The following is a 7,832-nucleotide window of genomic DNA, read 5'->3' on the forward strand; positions in this document are numbered from 1 at the left end:
GCTTACAGGCCAAATGACAGCCATAATGAAGTCTGGCAACACAACACGTCACTTCTCTCACTCCTATTTGCCCAGAGGTGTCCACTGGGTTAGGCTCATCACTTGGATGGTGGAAATCCGATCCGTGCCCACATCACTAAAATTCACTTACGATCCATTTGTCCAAGACATACACAAGGATCTAAGCCAATATGTTTTACCCTTTGGACATTAGTTAACTCACATCTGAAGTAAAAACCTGCTCTCTGCTTCACAGGTGTGCTGTGTTGATCAAGTGAGACCTGCCCCAATGACTGCGGATTGACATCCATTATAGAAGAGGGTATAGTGGAAACCTCTCTGCTCACCCACTTTGAATGGTTATTAGCCAAGTGAGGTTATTCATCTAAACTCCCTTAGGATGAGCTTCATTCTCTTTGTGACATGATGTAGTATCCATCCCACAGAGTTATGCCGTTATATTCAATAGAGGCTGATTCTTTCAACACACATTTATCTAATGCCTATTGTGTGCCAGGTACTGATTTATATAATCAAATAATGATATATTAGAAATTGATCTTGAGGAAGACACTATCATCATCATCATCATTGCAACAGCTTATACTTTTTACCTACAATTATAATGTATGTAGCTCTGTTCTCACATGGATTAGCTAATTTTATCCTCCTACATTTCTACCCCAGTGCTAATAGAACCATTTTACAGATGGAGAACTCAAGGCCCAGAGAGCTTAAGTGACTTGCATATTTTCATGAAAAAAACAATTTGCCTTGATTATTATGAAGTATTGTTCTTATATCCACAGTGTGCTCTAAAGATTTTGGGGTGGGAAGCACCTAGGGGCCAGTGAGTGTAGACAGGGATATTCAGCCCTAGGATGTGGACCCTACGTTTGTTTTATATAATTATGTGAACAGATGGGAAAGGCTAATGACTTTTCATCCCAGTTGCATTAAACAAGATTAAAGATGCTGACAAAGATTTAAGACCTGTGCTGAGGACTTTAGCTCTCATTACCCATATCCCAAGCCACTGTCTTTGTCTTGACATCATTCTTCTGGTCTGTTTTGTGGCTTGTGTGTACCTGTGAGTATGTATAGGTGTGTGCCCTGCTGTCTGGTTCTCCCAATGATGTCTCAGAACCCTGAGGCCAACTCCCCAAAAGTTTTGGTTTCCTCTTTATAGGACCCTAGAATTGACTGCAGCCATTGGGTCTGCAACCCACCCGTTTAGAGCCTGCTACTTAATTAACTGTTGATGGGCCATCTGCGCTGTTCAGAATTTCACATGGCATCTGCTGCAACTCACCTTGGAATCTTATATTTAGAAATATTTGTCTACTTATGAGCAAGGTTCTTGGGTAAACAGCAAGATCTGTGCATGAGCCATTCTAGAAATGTAGGGGAGAAAATAGCTGCATTTGATTAGTTTTAGTTTAGAATTGGGAAAGTTAAAAATGTATAGGTTGACATAACTTGGAATTCTTCTGTTTGTCATATAATCTTTCTACACAGATTCTGGAGCACAGCACTGAAGTCAGTTTCCTCACCTCACATTGCTTCTTCCTTGTTGCTTCAATGCTGTTCAACTTTAGTTCTGGCAATTGAATAAAATAAGATATGCGGGCATGTTACAAATATGCTAACTACATTTTCAATATTACCAAAAAGATATTTATGGAAAACATATTGTTTTGTATATATTTTTCATAAATTGTCTGAATGATCTATTCCATTTGCACACCAAGGGTTCTTAGAACATAAGTCATATCTCAAAACTGCCATTGCCTTTGCTGTGCGGAGGATATACATCATCATTTCCTTATGAATAAGTCTTCAGTCTGTAAATGCAGTGAGCTAGTAACTGAGAGTGAACTGTTTCAAACAGGCACACATATAACAAATTAAAAACAAATATGTGTGTTGTGCGCGGGCACACACACACACACACACAATGTGCTCTAGATTACTTTCAATCATACTGTGGGTCATGTCTGTTTGTATGAGTGGTTTTGAGACACTGTAAACAAGTAATAATATAAATCTTTATCTTTCCTTTGGAAAGGCTCTTGGATATACTACTATAGAAGCAATTTGTTTCTTGGTTTCTTAAAGCCAGCACATTTAGAAAATTCTTTCTAATAAAAATAGACCATGACATTTGTCTATTTTCTTTTTGGAGAAAGAAGATATAAACTCAATCTGTAAAATGTAAATAGCTCAATTTAGAATTACTCAAATATGCTTGAACTGCCCTTGAAAAAGAATTTTAAAGAGTTTAATAACACTAGAAATTGATCATAAAGATGGATATTAATATTCTATGTTCTATATTATTTTTGTCATGTTCGTCAAAAAAATTGACTTTTACCCTTTTTCTTACTTTCTCTAGTATCATGCTGTGTAACTTTGAAAACCATTGAGAAATAAGTACTGTTATTGTAACAATCCACGTGGTAAGAGACATGAATTTAGCCAACCATAAGGCATCATTCTCAACACACAAATGTCCGCTGGACAAAAGGTAAATGGGAAGAGGTACTACAGGACGACAGAGATGACAGTGATGGTGACAACAGGAATGAGATCAAATCAATGACAAAAAAGTAAAGTATCATCCTAAAAGAAATGTGGTGCTTAGGAAACTGCTATGTGACACTAAGGAAAACTAGTATCTAACAAGTTTGGTTGTTTAAAAGGCAAAAACAGTTTTTTGTTTTGTTTTGTTTTTTTGTTTTTTTTCTGAGTCTATGTTAGCATACTTCAACTTTGACCTGACAGAGTTTCTAGGTTTTTAGAAGTACTTAGCCAATCAGCCACAATTTTGACATGTTATGACAAAAGCTTTTGGTCAGCATTATTAAAGGTCAAGGTGCTTCCCTTGCTGCTTTGGGGAGCTTTTGGGTTGAGTTAGACCCTCTCTGACCATAACAAACATGCATATACTCTAGTCCTTTTATTTACTATTGAAGTAGCTTTTCCAAACAAATTTTCTTCAATTTCCCCTAAACTTCCTCTAAACTTCTTATAACTTAAAAGCAGAGTTAAAAGTCATCTTGGAATTCTGAACTTTATGTTGCAGAGAAGTCTAGTTGTACTGTAATTTTTTAAAAGATATTATTTATTAATTCATGAGAGACACAGAGAGAGAGGGAGAGACACAGGAAGAGGGTTAGGGTTAAAGAAGCAGGCTCCATGAAGAGAGCTCAATGCAGGACCCGATCCTGGGACCCTGGGATCAGGCAGGCCCTGAGCCAAAGGCAGACACTCAAAGGCAGACGCTCAACCGCTGAGCCACCCAGACATCCCAAATGTACTGTAATTCTAAGGCGAAAATATACCTAAGCAACAATGCACCATCTTAGAGTCAACATGAGGGGATTTCTTTAAGGAGTCTTGCCAGAGGCTAGAATTGCTTAGTCTTTTTCTCTTACTACTTTTCAGAAAACAAATTTAAAATAATGAAAAAAAAAGGCTTAAACAGTACAAAGGCTTACTTTTCTAGGTTTTCTTCTTCCTTAATAGGCCATTCCTTTTTAAAAATTATTTTTGGTTTTTCATTTATTTGCATACATTGTTGGGGAAATAGGAATTGAAAGAACATTATCTACACTGGAAAAGAAAATTTAAGAGCTTAAATTATCTGGGTTGGGCTTTAAAGGGAGGGACACAGGTCAGTAAAATGATCAAGGACTTCTTCCCTTGCAGGGTCCATCAGACTTGGATTTGAATTATGGCTTCTCTGCTTATTAGCTGGATTCCCTGGAGTCATTGAATTAACTTGTGTTTGGTGAACCTTAAATGACAGTAAATATGGTCCCTTATCCAGCAGAGATATTAACCACATTCTTTGTTTTACTAGGTTTGGGCTTGTCTTTTTCTTTTAAAGAAAATTTTCATGTTTTGTTGTTGTTGTTGTTGTTCTTATTGTTTTATCATGAGACATTGAAGCATCCAAACAAATCAGTATCTGAGCAGTGAGGCAGATGCTTTCACCTTCACATTTTTTGGGTAACCGAGCAACTTGTCAGTAGATTAAAACAAAAACAAAGACAACCTTTTGCATTACTTAAGTCTTTCCAAGGCAGACAATGGAGAACACTTCAGTCAGATGCAAGCAATCCAGCATTCAAACATCACACAGAATAAGCTGGAGTAGCTGCACACAGCACCCGCTCCCACTGCTGCCCTGCTCCTTTGTGGCTGGTATTCCGAGCACCTGGACATTTGCAAATAGTGTCAGGAAGAGGAGGATGAGGAAACAGCAAGAACACCAGCCTGGAAGGAAGTCAGCCAAAGAAGTGCAGGGCAAGCCTGAACATGCCACTGGTGCAAACCCATGCATCACTGATGTTATTTAGTGGGAACATCTGGTGGAAGCCCATGATGGGATCTTCATTGCCTTGAGCTAGCCCACAACTATGCCCGTGATACGCCTGTCTGGCTGGGCTAATGGTCCTGAACTATGGTGCTCTGCTGGATTTTCTGGAACAAAAGGCTAGGCAACTTCTCCACAATGGCAACTTTCCCCAGGAATTTCTGGGAATTACCATCCTCCCATGTAAGGCTGGACGCATCAATATAAAATGCATCTATTAGGTTCTGTCATTATGAAATAATTAGTAGCAATGCTGAATGAAGCTGGATCCAATCTGCTTCCAAATTGGCTTGTCTCCCATTCTGGATCACCGCTGGCCCTCCCTAGAGACCCAGTATTGACCCCAGAGTTGGCTAAGGTCCCTTGCCCACCCTGGGATCCTTGGCGAGCAGGTGGCAGGATGTGAGGCCAGGGGGCTAGCTAACCTGTTGATAGAACTGTGGAACTTGGGCAGGCTGGACTAGGCCACACAGGAAGGACCTAAAGATCCCCATCCAGGCAGTCTGGCACAGGGGAGAAAGGCTAGGACTCTGCACATTACCATGAGATAGGTGCCTGGCTGTCCCTCTTGTGCCCCATCCCATAGCCTGGGTTGTGCATGACTTTTGGGGGGTTGGGGCCCCCCAATGTACAGCAGAGGCTCCTGGTGGCCTAAGTACATTCCTACCACCCAACCCCATCCCCAATGCACTAGTCCCTACACTCACCCAAGGGCGGGCACAGATTTGGTATTTTTTTGTTATCTGCTATGCACTGCATAAAATGTTCAATGGACCTGGTGGTACAACATCATGACTTGAGATGACAAATAAATAAAAGGTGATTTTTTTTTTTTTTACCACAATGGGACTGTGGTTAAAAAAAAAAAAAAAAAAAAAGTTATCAAAACAATGACCAGATTCAATTTAGTAACTTCTAGATGTACTGTCAAATGAGAAAATTGGAAGACTTTAAGAAGCTAAGTTATCACTTGGCCCCAGGTTGACTCATGGAAGAAATAGCAAAGATGGAGAATTAATTTCCTAATGTTCTAGATAGGACTATAGCATATTGTGTCTATTTCCCTTTTGTAGAAAACAGTATCTGTGGTTAACTGTGAAGCTCTCCGTTTTAATGGAAAAAAAGTTCAAAATGCAGGTGAATGAACATGGTCAGAATCAACCTTTGGAAAAAAAAAAAAGAATCCAACCTCTAGGGGAATGTCAGACTCAATTCCTAAGGAAGTACTTTAATGAATAAAAAACTGCAAATGGCTAGTAATAGTAAGAAATGAAAACTAAAAACTAAAAACTAGGAATGGAGGGAAATCAAAAGCTTTTATATTTCTGTATGTTCTTCTTTTGGTGTCTTAACCTCTTGGCTCCTCCTTTTGTATTACATTGGTCTGCTCTTCTCTGGCTGGGAAGTCAGTATGTATCATGAACTAAAAGGATGAGGTCTCCTCTCCTTGAGAGTTGCAGCCTAATATTTTAGAAGGATGAATGAGTACCAAGGTAATAGGCAGAAAGATGGAGCTTTAGGGCTGAATATTCTTTTTGTACCTACTTTTTAGTTCACTGGGACCTGATATTTCAACATTATAGAAGTGCTTCTCCCAACGAGCTGGCCATATGTGACATAGTGTGCTGGTGTCCTCAAAGCCAGGTGATGAACATACTACATTTTCCTGAAAGATTTGGAGGTGGGGAGAACCATTTATATCACAATGAATATGGACACATTATGACAGAATATTTGAAGCTCATATAAATTTTTAGGATTAAAAACAAGGCTTCAGGAGAATGTTATATGTTCTGTGTGATGACTGAGGGTGATAGGGGTGTTGTTGGGGAGGTTTTGGAGGGGAGATGATGAAGGAGATACTTGAAAGTCAATGTCCTGTAGTAACAAATGGTATGAATTTGTCTATAGTATACCCTTTAAACTATATCTATTGGAAACCAAGTCATTGTCATGGCCAAGACAGAAATATTCATCCTCATCACCATCATCATGACCAATGCTATATATGTAGTGACACTTTGTAAAATGTAAATCACAGAACAGATACGTTTCCTTTTTTTTTAAGATTTATTTGAGAGAGAGAGAAAGTGTGTATGTGTGTGTGTGTGTGTGCGCGCGCGCACGCAAGGCTGGGGGGAGGAGGGCACAGAGGGAAAGGGAGAGAGAAACTTAAGCAAACTCTGAGTGGAGCCCAACTTGGGGGCTCCATCTCCTGACCCTGAGATCACAACCTGAGCTGAAACCAAGAGTCAAATGCTAACTGACTCCACCACCTAGGCACCCCAATGTTTTTTTTAATGGCTCACCTTTTGGTGTTCTTTTAAAGCATTCTAGATTGGTTGATTTATCTTTGTTAGAGTCCCCTTTAATTAAAAATTTCTTTTATAAGACCTGTGAAGGTGTTTACATAAGTATGTATGTTTGTATAATTAGAATTATTTTTTTCTTTTCTTTTTTTTTTTAATTTTTATTTATTTATGATAGTCACAGAGAGAGAGAGAGAGAGAGGCAGAGACTCAGGCAGAGGGAGAAGCAGGCTCCATGCACCGGGAGCCCGATGTGGGATTCGATCCCGGGTCTCCAGGATCGCGCCCTGGGCCAAAGGCAGGCGCCAAACCGCTGCGCCACCCAGGGATCCCTAGAATTATTTTTTTCTAAGAAAATTAGTTCTTTCCCTTAGTCATTCTCAGATTAAGCTATAGCACATGAATGGGCATCTAGGACTACTAAATAATGGAATTACAGTGCTGATAATCATTTACTGTCCGCATGTTAAATCCACGTTTGTTTGTTTTCATCTACTGATACTTCTCTGTGAAAATTTTTATGAAATTTGTGGAAATAGAAACTTGAGAGAACTTCCTTTGACAAACAGATGTCTGAATTGTGTTTCTCTACTCTTACAATGTTTATAATGCCTTAAATGTTTACACATGCATAAGGTACAGGAAATTCTCAAAATGGTAAGAATGTGTTTAGGCTGATCTAATTGGTTTATTGGCTTAGCTACAAGAGCTTTTGAAAAGCACATGTGGAACATCTTAAGGATTATTATTCTTTTTAAGTCTCAAGTAAAATGGAGGCAAGTGATGTGTTTGACGAGTATCTCTCTGAGCTAAACAAGCACCACTGTGTAAATGTTGTTGTCTTCTAAGAATATGGTGCATATGAAGGATTAACAACCATCTCTTATGACTAAGTATCTCCACATAGGCTCATCTCACCTCTTTTATCACATTAATTACTACCTAGTGACTCCGGAGTCTCCTGCTCTTCCACCTTCCCTGATCCATCAGACAAATCTTCTTTAAAATAAATACCGTTTGTATCATGTCATGCCTTAGTCCTTAGAAAATGCATGGGTCCCTGTTCCCTACAATTTCAAGACCAAACAACTCTGCCTATATTTTTCAATGTGTAAAGTGTTTGTTGTCTTTGTATATTTATT

At 39.1% G+C, this 7,832-nt stretch overlaps 1 pseudogene; it reads right to left on the minus strand.

Annotated features, from left to right (window-relative positions):
- Positions 1–4,292: 4,292 nt before the first annotated feature.
- Positions 4,293–4,682, minus strand: LOC140608285 (nuclear transport factor 2 pseudogene; annotated as a pseudogene).
- Positions 4,683–7,832: the final 3,150 nt, after the last annotated feature.

Source organism: Canis lupus, chromosome 17 (assembly GCF_048164855.1).
Source record: "Canis lupus baileyi chromosome 17, mCanLup2.hap1, whole genome shotgun sequence".
Taxonomy (NCBI): domain Eukaryota; kingdom Metazoa; phylum Chordata; class Mammalia; order Carnivora; family Canidae; genus Canis; species Canis lupus.